Genomic DNA, 13,320 nt, shown 5'->3' with positions numbered 1-13,320 from the left:
CAATGTATCCTTAAAGCAAAGTGAATCTCTTATGGGCAGTAATATAATTGGGTATTGCTTGATTGGAAATTTTCATCCATTCTCATTTAAAGTAATTATTGATAGGTGTGGACTTCCTGTGCCATTTTGTTAATTGCTTTCTGGTTGTTTTGTAGATCCTTTCTGCTCATACTTTTTTTTTCCTTTGTGATTTGATGACTTTTCTGTAGTAGTGTATTTTGACTCCTTTCTTTTTATCATTTATTTGTTTACTATATTGGCTTTTTCTTTGTGATTAACCTTAAATATATAAAACTTGTTTTTAATAATTTAAGCTAATAACAACCTCATTTGAACACATACCAAAACTCTGTTTACACTCCCTCCTCCATATTTCATCTTTTTGATGTCTCATTTTGCATCTTTTAACATGGTGTACCTGTTAATAAGTAATAAGTTATTACTAATTAAAGGTCTTTTAACACTTCAGGTGATAAAGCCACATTTCAACCTTACAGTATTCTGAATTTAATTGTATATTTACCTTTAGCATTGATTTTTATACTTTCGTAAGATTTCCTGTTACTAGTTTTCTTTTTATTTCAGCTTGAAGAACTCCCTTTAACATTTCTATAAGGCTGTCTAGTGGTGATGAACTCCTTCAGCTATTGCTTGTCTGGAAATCTCTCTCTCTTCTTCAATATAGATGTATGAGTTTGTGGGTAGAGTATATTTAATTGGCAGGTTTTTTCTTTCAGCACTTTAAATATATCATGCTGTTCCCTTCTGTTCTGTAAAGTTTCTCCTGAAACATCTGCTGATAGTCTTACCGAAGTTTTCTTGTATGTAACAGTTGCTTTTCTCTTGATGTTTTAAGTTATCTCCTTGTCTTTAACTTTTGACAATTCCATTTTATTATCTTGGTTTGGGTCTGTTTGATTTCATCTTACTTGGTACTCATTGGGATTCCTAGTTCTGTTTCTTTCTCCACTTTTTGGAAGTTATCAACCATTATTTCTTTGAAGAAGCTTTCTGCCCCTTTCTGGGACCCCCTATAATGTGAATATTGGTGGGCTTGATGGTGTCCTGTAAGTCTTTTAAATTTTCTTCACAGCTTTCCATTCCCTTTTTTCTTTTCCTTCTCCTGATTGCATCAATTCCACCAATTCCAATGTCTTGTTTGCAGATTCTTCCTAGTCTGCTGTTGAATCCCTCTGTTGAATTTTCCAGTTCAGATATGATACTCCTTTCAGCTTTATAATTTGTTTGATAACTTTTGTATTATATTTTCTATTTCTTTGTTAAAATTCTTTGTTCTTACATTGCTGTCCTCACCTAGGTGATGAACTTTGACTTTTAAACTTTCAATCAGATCACTTATACCTATTTCATTAAAATGTGTTTCTGAAGATTTTAAAAAATGATCCCCCTTTTTTTTGTACTTTTACTATTTCTATGGGTTTCTGCAGGTTAGATAAAATATTCACCTCTTCCACGGAGTGGAATTTTGATGGAGTGATCACATGTAGGAGATAAACCTCATCAATCAGGCTTCTTTCACTTTTTCATATGCACTTAAGTTTTATCCATGTCTTTTCAAAACTTGATAGCTAGTTTGTCAATTTGTATGGACATAAATTTTCAACTCCTTTGGGTAAATATCAAAGAACAACTGCTGGATCATAGGGTAAGAATACATTTAGTTTTGCAAAAAACACCAACATGTCTTTCAAAATGACTGTATCATTTTGCATTTATACCATCATTGTAATGAATGCCCCTTGTTCTGCATTCTTTCTAGTGTTTGAGATTTTAGCCATTGTAATAGATGTGAAGTGGTATCTCATTCTTGTTTTAATTTGTATTTCTTTGACCCAAAATGTGTGTCATCTTTTCTTATGCTCATTTGGTGAATTGTCTTCTAATTCTCTTGAGTCTTTCACAGAGTAGAAATTTTTAATTTTAATGAATTCCAGCTTACTAATAATTTCTTTCATGGACTGTGTGCCTCTGTTGTATCAAAAAGGGCATCACCATTTCTAAGACATCTCAGTTTTCTTCTTTTAGGAATATTATAGATTTTCATTTTACACATAGGTCCCTGATTCATTTTGAGTTAACTTTTGTGATGGGTGTAAAGTCTGTATCTAAATCCTTTTTTCACATGCGGCTGTCCAGTTGTTTCAGCATCATTTGTTTAAGAGACTATATTTGCTCCATCACATTGCTTTTGCTTCCTTGTCAAAGGTCAGTTAGCTGCATTTATAGGTGTGTATTTCTGGGCTCTCTAGTCTGTTGATCTGTTTGTAGAGAAGTCCATACTATGTTGATTATTGAAGTCTTGAAATCAGGTAGAGTCATTCCTCCATTTTTTTTCTTTTCTTTTTATTTTTAATAGGTGGCAAAATGCACTGACTTTGAACTGGGAACTTAAGAAAATTCTGCTTGTGATAAAATTACAATTATATGTATTCTTTCAAGTATAGTTTACTCAATTTGAAACCTCCAGAAAGTCATATTGAAATGTCTTCCAAGGCCCATCCTAAATAAAGAAGATACTTGGCAGTCAGTGTACTCAACTGAGGAAACAAAATCACATGAAGTGGAAATTTTTACACATGTCTAATCCTGTTTGAACTTGACCTTAGGTCTCTTTGTTACAAAAGGACATACCTAAAATCATGTCTGAGATTAAGATGCCTATTTTCTGATGCAGTGAATATTTAGACCTTAAGCTGGCCTCCACAACAATCTTCTTTTTTCTAAAATATTGCAAGTCCAATTCAGCTTGGCATTTAATCAGATTGTGTAATTATTTCAGGAATACGGATGTGATCTTTCTGATAGTTCTTTCTTCAAGATCTTCCTTGCTTTTCCTTTTTTGACCATTAGAATAGCAATTCAATGGTTTTTTTCTCAACTAAAAAGCAAAATTATAGGTTAGAAATAGGAGACATTCAAACCAGGTGATTATCAACTTTGAGTTTTTCTATAGTTAGTTCTTAAGGTCATTAACAACAAATGGACTAAAGCATGAGTAGAATCATCCAGGAAACTGATAAGGCCATTATGTTGTTATTTCTATTAATTTATATAAAGGGCTCAGTATAGCACCTGATGCATGGAAATTATTAAATATTAATTCTTTTTGAGATTTTTATTTTACTCCTCACAGTAGCACCAATCAGTATTATCAATTTAAAAAATAATAAACTCAGGTACAAAGTAGAAGTATGACAAGTCCCATAGCTAGTGACCAGAACTAAGGTTAAAACTCAGTGATTAAGAGTGTGATATTTAGTCTGTTGTCTATTGCCTCATGACTAATTACTCCAAAGCCAAATACTTATTTTGTGGTGATGGAAAGAGGATAATAGTTAACATATATAAAGTTATTATAATTCTGGTACATGGTAAACATTTACTATGTAATCTCAGAAGATATAAGCAATATTTGGTATTTTCTCTGTTATTAGTACCAATCTTCCATTCAAATGCGTTATTATTCACATTATGTAGTATTTTTTTCCCAGTTTAAGGCACAGAAATTCCTGATACAACTGAAAATACTTTTTGACTATAACATCCTAAATCTGTTTATCCTTTACATAAATGTTTCTATCTATTTTTGACTATTTCAAAATAATCAAATGGCTACATATACTCACTACACAGCTTAAAAAACAGAACCCTGTGGAAAAACTGTGTCCTTCCCTGATCATACGTTTATCACTCTCTTTCTTAAAAACAGAAAACATAGTTATAAAATATAGACAAGTATCCCCATATAAAATAATCTTTGGTTTTTAGTTTTAGTCTGTTGACTTCATTTTATCAAGGAACATTATTGATAAAAATAATCATATTTCGATGCAGCTTTGGGAATGAATGAACTGTATGTTAATTTATTATACATTCTCCTTGCATTGCACATTTGGTTTGTTTCCAACTTTTCTGTTACAAAGATTTGTTTATCATGTGTTTTGGTACACTGATGCTAGAGTTTCTCCAAAGTGTAAATGCCTAAAAGAAGAAAGAATAATTGGTAAGATATTTGCATTTTCTACCTTACAAAGTAATGACAAGTTATTTTCCAAAGTCTTATACCAATTTGCATTTCTCCCTATACTAGTTCTCACTGCCTTGTATCTTTATAACACTTGATATTATTTATCTTACATCTATCACAAATATATTTATCATATCTATTTGTATAGATGTATTTGTATAGATGTCTATACCTACATCATCTGTTTCTATAGAGAGAGACTGAATAACTGACTCAACACCTATGTAAAATTTTTGATGTATGGAATAGAGATTCATTTAGGAAATATGAAAAATTGGGAGGAGAGGCGAAGAGGGTCTCGAGGGTTTAAAGTTAAGAACCCTGAGCACAAATGATCTGGCCCTACAGTAACACAGAAGATTCTTCAGTGTCAGGAAAAAACAGAGATAAAAAGCTTTCAAGAGCCTGAAAAATCTCTTGGGATCTGGATTATGATTCAGAATCAGGCAGTGCTCTGGAGAGCCAGTACTCTCATTGTCTTTGCAGCAGCAGTAGATCTCTAAATAGTGGGATCAAAATCAAAAAGATATTCAGAAAAAAGCTGAATGCTTAAATTTCTCTATGTATTTCTATTTTAAATGCAAGGGAGACAGACGTCTTTATCCAGTTAGTTTTTATCATTCCAGTAGGTCAAAGGTCTCCTGACAGTTTGATTTATGATTCTTTTACACAAATACGAGATCATATTGTGTATTTTCATTTGTATCAGCTTTTTGTACCTAATATATTTTTTATTACAAGCCTACATTCTGCCTACAAAATTCTCCATCATACTTGAAAATATTCAATTTTGAGTCCATCTCTTACTTTGTTCTTTCTTGGAGCCTTTCTCCACTCAATCCTAGCCTCACCATCAGTGCCCTTGTATTGTCTGTCATGCAACAAATAATATTGTGCTGGTGTACCATTTATGCCTGCCCTCCACCAGCTTCTGACCGTTAGTGGCTCCATCATTCTTCCTCCAGCTAGTCTGTCCATCAGAATTCACCTTCGCTGGTTCCCAGTCTAATTGATGACTCACAGTAGGGAGAATTGGGTGATCCTGGCATAAGTTACGTTTCACGTCTACCATCTGTGTTCTTTAACTTTAGGGAAGATGGCTCAAGTGTAAGAACTGGTGGGATATTATGGCAGGGTAGAGGTAAAGCCATTTTACTTTCTTTACATAACTACAAAATGAGGCTTAGCACCTTCACCGTACATATGGCCCAGCCCTCTATGTAGGGTTTTATTTTTGAGCAGTAAGTCCCAGTGTTAACTATAGCTAAATGTGCATCATGAAAGGACTGATCAGTAAGGTACAGCTTTTATTTTTAACTTCCTTTACTTGGTCTGAACAATGTTGCCAGAAAGTAGTTGCTGATGGAATGAGAGTCTTGTAACTTTCTTAAGCCAAGTTTAGGTGAAATCCTTCACTATAGTTCAGCTTCTTAAGGGAAATGAACCACCTATGCTTTGTGGTTTTTATGAAACAATCAGACAACATGGAGCTGCTCAGCTTTTGTTGAAGTGTGAATAGAAAGTACCCACATCTCAAGGTCTCTTTAATAACAGGGGAAAATTAGCAAGGAACAAATGTATTTCAAAAAGAATCCTCATGCAAAAAATGATATAAAACCTGCATACATTAAAAGTGTGTAGATGGTCTGATCATTAATAGTAAAGGCCAGGAACTTTTAAGTAGAAGAGAAAATGGGATTTTAAATATCTTCTTCCAGCAGCATTTGAACAAATGTTCAATTCAATTTGAGTCCAAACACAGAAATGGTAGCAGAATGAAGCTTGGAAATCTGTCAACTCCTACTTTTTGCTGTATTGATCTTACTACTCACGCCCCACAGAGCTCATAAATATTGTTCAGCCCAAACTACCCACTGATGCTTGTCAGATGACCTCGGTTTTCTATGGTAATACTGAAAGCAGTTGAACACACCACCTGCTGCCTCTCAGCATCACGATACATACATATAGATACAGACATTTATCTCTATTTTGGGGTTTTCTTTTTTATAAAATGATTGAGTTCCATTCTTCCTCCTCCACATCCTGATAAACTGTACTTAAAACCAAGAGAATAATAAACTACCTGAAAATACTGTGTTCGTGATCCCTTTAGGACTGAAAGACACACCTCGGTGAAAAGTGGCACCCACGGAGTCAGCGTCTCCCACTTACATACGTGGCTAGTTAGTGACTGCCTGGAGGAACTCTGCCCTTAAGAAGGCAGCACAGGGACAGTGTGTGGGGAGGGGTGTTTGAAGTGTCATTGCTGCGCTCTCTTCTGAGGGACCACTTAGGTTAGGAACAGTGCTGACTGCAGTGTTTACCTGGAGCATGCAAGGATACTTCTTTGGGGTTCCTGTATCTCGTTTTAAGAATATATCTATCTAACTTGTGGGATACAAAATTTTCTTTCCCTGATTCTGGTGCACACTGGTGCTACCTTATTACACTGTGTTCACTGGTAGTTATCTTGGAATTAAGTATCATCAGTTAGCAACAGTTCTAAGAACCAGGTTATCACATCCTTAAATCTCTTAGTAACATCCCATTTCTCCTAAACAGGATGCCTTTTTAAATTAAATAATTTAAGAACTAGATTTAAAAAGAGGTATGAATGACAAGCAAATGACTAATGGGAAATTCAAAATTATACCTTTTTATTCCCCGTGGCCGTGTTTTTCAGAGTATTGCCTTTGAACCCTGTATTGTATCATCCAAGGTGATTGCCAAAAATCCAGACTTCTGGACAGTATTCTAGAGTCATTGAATCCCGGGTATGGTGGGAGAATTTTACTGGTTGACATTGGCAAAGCAGTTATCTGGAGCTAATAAACATTCATACTTTAGCTCCTTTTATTCTGAACATAGATGATGCTGGCTATTAAATCTTTTTTAGGATTTGCCAGTGCTCTCAATTCTGCCATTCCTTTGCTTGTATGATGTTGACCAGAAGTCTGGTGCATGAGAAGGAAGATGGGAATTGAATTTGGTCTTACAAATCCTGACTCTAACGTAGCAGCTCAGACAGTGCACAAGCCAGATCCTAAAACTGTCCATATAGTACCTTTTACCTGTTATAGTGAGGAAAACAGGGAAAAAACAAATGTTCAGTCCAACTTATTTTCCCTTAAAATATTTGTTTTTTTCTCAAGTGGAAGCAAGGAACAAGAAATTCTAAAACTATGAGTACTCTACAAAGCTGTTTATATAAAAGTATTCCCTTTTATAAGAATGACTTAGAGAGCCAGTCATATCAAATGTCTCTAGAGTGTCTCCTGTTGTTGAAGATGTTGAAGCTGTATTATGCAGTGGTTTTGCTAATAAATCAACAGATGGTGAAATTTAAGTTTGTAGGAGAAAAATGTGTATAAATCTGTATAGTTACCTGGAGCTATCTATGAACCTTTTAAGGATATAAATAAATGTTAATGAATAAACTCCTACAAAATATTTATGTTTCATATTCAACCATATATTTCTTACTTTTCTGGAAATCACAGTACCCTGACATATTCATAAATGCTTATACAAAGATAATACTAATGGGATTCTATGATTTTTTTTCCCTTAACTGAGAACCAGAATCCATCCGTAGAGTGTTCAGACTATGCTTTGGATTCTCTGTTGTCAGTCTCTTTCTGTGTGGGTATTAATTTTTGTTGATCATCTCAGTACAATACGTATTTCACTCTGAAGTAGGCCTTAGTCATGCTTGATGACAATTAGGCAGTGAAAGAATGTTATAATAGATACTTAAGAAGTTTTTAACAACAGGAAGTATGTTTTTTTGGCTAGTCACCTCTAGATTCCTTTCGTTAAACATTAATAGCTAACAATATGCATAGTTTCATTGCAGGTAAACTAAATCTCAACATAGATTTTTCAAAACTCTTTGAACTATCACACATGCTTCTAGTCACTCAGTTCATATTACTCACTCATAAAGTGCTGGACTACTATAACCAATAGAAGAAGAAGTAGGAAAATTTGTCACTTACCCCCTGATAGAGGATTCTGAAAGAAGTATCTTTCCACTCTGGTTTCATGAAAGCTGTTCTTGACTGCGGCATAGGTGAATCTGCGGTATGTTGCAAATTATGGGTTACTACTAAAAAATTTGCAAATAATTTTCTTTACAGTTGCACAGTTTCAAGATTTACTTATAACGACCTTATTCTCACACGCTTGCTTTATAATATGCTTTCTTAATAAGCAGGATAGGAAAGAAGAGATTCTTACTTCATGCAGTCATTAGCCTTATATTGTGCATAGCTCTGAATTGACTATGTGAATGTGGTGTATCATAAAATGGAAAAAAAAAAAGGTCCAAACCGACTTGCCTGCAGATCATACTTTTGCCTTCAGAAGAGCAGTAATTTACTACCTCTAATCTTCCTTACCTGAGAATCTGTACGCTGTATCTTATCAGCATCTTGATGTTTGTTTTCTGTGGGCTATTTGGATAAACCTTTGAGTTTGCTCACTGATATACTGGTTCTAAAATTAAGGTAACTTTTATAGAGTTTTCAAGTAAGATTAAACCACAAAAAAAAGGTGATGCACCCAGGGACGAGCAACAGAAGCTAGCAATTATTACCCTTAGGTTCAGCGGAGGGAAAAGTGTTGAGCCATGAAAGAGAGATCACCCCGGAGGACCTGTGAATATCAGTAAAGGAGTGTGGGAAGTAAATATCTCCATCTCCTCCTGTCTCCCAGTTCCCCATAGTGCCTCCCATGGGCCAAACTCAGCTGGAAATCAGAGGTCAAGGAAGCTCAAGTGACATAGTCCAGGGAGGTCAGGGTCCCAGGGCACAAAGCAGACGAAGGGCAAAAGGGGAGTCTGAGAGGAAGAGGGAGCGTAAACAACACAAGCATCACCTTGTCAGACGTGAAGCAAAACCAGCATCTTGCTCTTCACTCCAGGTGAACTTCCTTCTCCTCAGGGGAAAGCAGCGAGCAGACGCGCCGTGCTGGGACACTCGGAGCTAACTGACTATCTATTTCTGAATAGTTCTGTGACATGCTCTTGCGTGTGGTGGCTCGCAGTGAAGTCGAAATTTTTCTTTAATCCAAAGAGTCCAGGCTAAGCCAGCTCTGTGTTCTTTCTGCATTAAAATGCAGATGGGAGTGGTGCTTTTCCTTTGATGGCTGGCCCACCTTTGTGGTGCGATGGGAGATCAGCACATGATATATTACTTTATCTGCTTCCGACACGTGCGAGCCTCTATTTCAGTGTGTGTTGCGATGTCTGTTCCTAGAAACAAAGGAAGAAAGATTATTAAGCCATTAAAAAAACTTCTGAATATTCATAACCATATGCCTCTGCATGATTAGTTAGAACAGGAAGTCGGTACCAGATAAATAAGTTAAATATGAATCATCTGTCTTCCTTTAGCCTCAGTCAGTCAGTTTCACGGCAATTACTTACAGTTAATCTTCATTACTGCTGTATTATTTTTGTTTGGAGTCTGTACTAGCAAAGGTGTGTAGATTATGGGGAACTGTCCACATCAGAATCGGTGCCTGAAGAAATAAAATGATTTACCTGTTACAGATTAATCAAAGATTAATGTGGGGTGGAAATACAGTTAGCTTAGTAAGTGCTGGAGATGTTCTTATTTGAAATGTGCTTGAGGAACTCTTTTTAAGAGACGATATAGTAATGCATAAATGTTAGAATTTTAAGGGTTTATAGTATGGCAGACTTGGCCAAGAGAAGTTACAAACTTTTCCTGACTCCCACTGCAGTTACCTGCAATAGATTAAAAAAAAGTCTGACCAGTAATATGTAATGAAAGAGTGAATATGAAAAGCTTAATTATATAGTCAATATATATGTGATTAGGAATACCCACGTAAGGGGCAAAGACAATGCAGTGAGGAAGATTTTGCGGTTCTAATTCACCAGTTAAAGCACTGATGGACTAATTATTATATCTCACACTATTCCTCACTAGACTCTACCTTACCCCCTTGACTGCAATAATAAATCCCCAGCATGTATGATGGATTCTGGGTGACAGAAAGTATTTAAAACTATTAGTATATCATATTCATAAACTCATTTAACATTCAAAGCATTAATATATTCATTCTAAGTTTTGGTTCAAAACAAAGGGAGGTATAAAAACATACATGACTTTTTCTTTTCTTACACATCACTTGCCAGTATAAAAGGCATTGATAACTCAAGAATATCTTATCAGAGGATAGTTTCCCTTTGGAAAAATAAAAACTCAGTAGAATTTGTTACTTGTCAGTGAGAAATATGAGGCTCCAAATAATAACAGCAACAATAAAAACTTGCATTATCATAGTTTAAATAAATAGGAGGATTACTTACTTATAAGACATCTCTTCTTCCATTCCAGAATGCTGGAAGAGATGCTGTCTTGCATCATAGTCATAAGAGAGCTACTCTAGTGCTAGCTGCCATACATATGTTTAAGGTAGGAGTAAGGGAGGAAAGAGCAGTGCCAACTTTGTCTAATCAGTACAGACGTTTTCTCAGCTATCTCTGCATCAGATGTTTGCTTGGCTGTAATTGGACAATTGGGTTATTAGAGCATGCATTAAATGAAAAAAATCTTAAAATACTGGCAAAAATATAAGGCTTACTATGATAAAGTATGACAAGAGTGACTTATCTTTGGGTTCTGAGTTTTCCATTGCAGACACTCATCATCGACCCAATATTCATCCATGTCTCCCTCTTCTTAAGCAAAAACAAGTTACTGAGGATGACCCAGGTAATGAATCAGTGTGATATGATTAAACACTGGATTTTGGTCCCAACTAGTTCAATAAGCAGCGTATTAAAATCAGTCTTCATTGTGCCTATTAAGCCATCTATAAAATTGAAAAGATTAAAAAATATTGGATTTCAAAACATAAATGGTCCCTGACTTATGAGTGTGCAAAAGCAATACATATTCAGGAGAAATGCTACTTCAACTTTTGAATTAATATTTTTTCCCAGGCTATGTGACATTTTGCTGTCCTGAGAGGCTGGGCAGCAAGCTGTAGCTCCCAGTCAGCCAGGTGACTGTGAAGGAGAACAACTGACACAGTGACAGCCCTTACTGGACCCACACCACCCTTCTTCCACTTGCAGTACGACACTTGATAAATTACATGAGCTATTCAGCACTTTAATCTTTGTGTTAAATGATTTTGCCCAACTGTCAGCTAATGTAAATATTCCGAGCCTAGCTAAGATAGGCTAACCTATGATGTTCAGTAGGTTAGTTTTTCAGACGCATTTTTGACTTAGAAAATTTAACAGCCTGATAAACCACTGAATGTTGAACTCTGTCATGAGTCAAGGAAGACCTATGTCTTCTTCATATCTGGATTTCTGCAAACATATCTAGTGTTCCCCATGGAAATATGTTTAAAGGAAAAACTGAAAAAAATATAACCCCTGCTTGTAAAATAGGGAAGTGTAATTGCCTTGATTTATTTGTTGAGATTTCGTGAATGTTTTATTTGATAAAGTATCATATTAAAATGTTTTAAAAATGACTGGGCAAACTGCTTTCTTAGCTCTTTTCCATCTACAATATGCTTAATAAGACTAAGTATAATTTAGTAATTATAATTTTTATAATTCAATATTAATTAGAAGAGAAATGAAAATATATCTCTCTCATCAAATGTAAAGCCTTACCCTATTTTAATTACCCAGGAAACAATACAACTGTATTATACACCATTTGCATGTGAATTCTCACTTACTGTTTTAAGTGTGAGTAGATTCCGAGGAAAGAAAAACTCTTATGACTGAAATATAAATTAAGATTAAATATAGACATTATATATATATATATATGTATACACACACACACATAAATATTCTCATAGCCTAACTCAAGGATATCTGTATATATATATATGTATATATGAAGGAAGGAAATAAATAAAGGTAATTACAGATGCAAATAAAAGCCCTGGCAAATAATTCTGTCACCACTATCCATCCTTGAGGTCAGTGATTTTGACTTTCTGGAAATCTTTTTATCTCTGTCTCTCTTGTTCTCCTCCCTCTGTTGTTACTAATTTACCTTTGCTTTAAAATGTGAACACTTGCACTAGTTACCCTAAATAAATATAATACATCAAAATCACTCTAATGCCAAAGGAACACAATATTCTTTTCCATTCTGGCCACCAGTTTTTCCTTCATGACCACATTCAATAAGGAAGCACTAGTCATTTAATTTTTTTAAGTAAATATTTCCCCTTAAACCTCAGATCATGGGCCTGCATCAGTCTATTAAGGATGATCTCCTAAGCATACCAGTGACCTTTCAGCTGCCTAATTCAATAGAAACATCAAGAGTCCTTACTTACCAAGACAGTAACAGGATGTTTGACAGTGTTGATGACAATTTATTTCTTCCTTAAAATGTCCTCTTTTCACCTGAAAATGAGTATTTTATCTTCATCCTATCACTTATCTCTCCACATTCCTCTTTGTTGTGTTCTCAAATGTCATTGCTTTCCTGGAGCCTATCCTTCCCTCTCTGGATGATTCCATACATACATCTGTAACAATGAATTTATATTATTGGTTCTCACCTCTCTCTTGAGCTCAAAATTAGTCCTCCAGTGCCTCCATTCTGATAGTTCTCTTGAACCTGAAAATCAACATGCCCATTATAATACTCATATTTTTTTTCATCCAAATCCTTTTTTACCCTTGAACACTATTTATACTTTGTTTTTGTCCCCTTACAATCTATTCTCTGCTCAAATCTATAGTAAATCTATAGTATTACTAGTCCTGACCTCTCATTGCTTCTTGTTCCATCTTTTCAGGAGGTATCTTTATTTGAAGTCTTCTCAAACAAATATATTTAAGTTTGAGATTTTTACATATACATAGTTTCTGTTATAAAACTGTTACAAAACTCATTCCCATTCTTATTGTATTCCATTTCTATAAATGCTCCACCAATAAGAATTGATCAGTGATATCACCAAGATGGTGACTCAGGTCATTCCAGACTTTGCTCTACCTTACAAGAACAACAACTAGCAACTACTCATGAACAAGACACCTCCAAGAGAATTACTGAATATGGAGGTGAAGCATCCCCCACCACACACACCACAGAGACGAAGACAGACTGCATCAGAAGGGTAAGAGGAGTCACTACATGCTGACCACACTGCCCTTCCCTGAGGCTGGCACAGCACCACGCTGAGAGATAGCCCCTGAGCCTGTGATCCCTCCAGGGTAAAAGATACCAGGGTAGACATCCAGC

The 13,320-nt window shown here is 35.3% G+C and overlaps 1 long non-coding RNA gene across 1 annotated transcript; it reads right to left on the bottom strand.

The window, feature by feature from the left end:
• Positions 1 to 2,605: 2,605 nt before the first annotated feature.
• On the bottom strand, positions 2,606 to 9,504 carry LOC135321870 (uncharacterized). The gene is made up of 3 exons (XR_010382054.1): positions 8,930 to 9,504; positions 8,050 to 8,129; positions 2,606 to 2,899 (listed from the first exon to the last, which is right to left on the bottom strand). It is a non-coding gene; the product is annotated as an uncharacterized LOC135321870 (long non-coding RNA).
• Between the last annotated feature and the right edge of the window lie 3,816 nt (positions 9,505 to 13,320).

This window comes from Camelus dromedarius, chromosome 8, assembly GCF_036321535.1.
Source record: "Camelus dromedarius isolate mCamDro1 chromosome 8, mCamDro1.pat, whole genome shotgun sequence".
Lineage (NCBI taxonomy): Eukaryota > Metazoa > Chordata > Mammalia > Artiodactyla > Camelidae > Camelus > Camelus dromedarius.
This window is presented reverse-complemented; position numbering and strand designations above follow the sequence as displayed.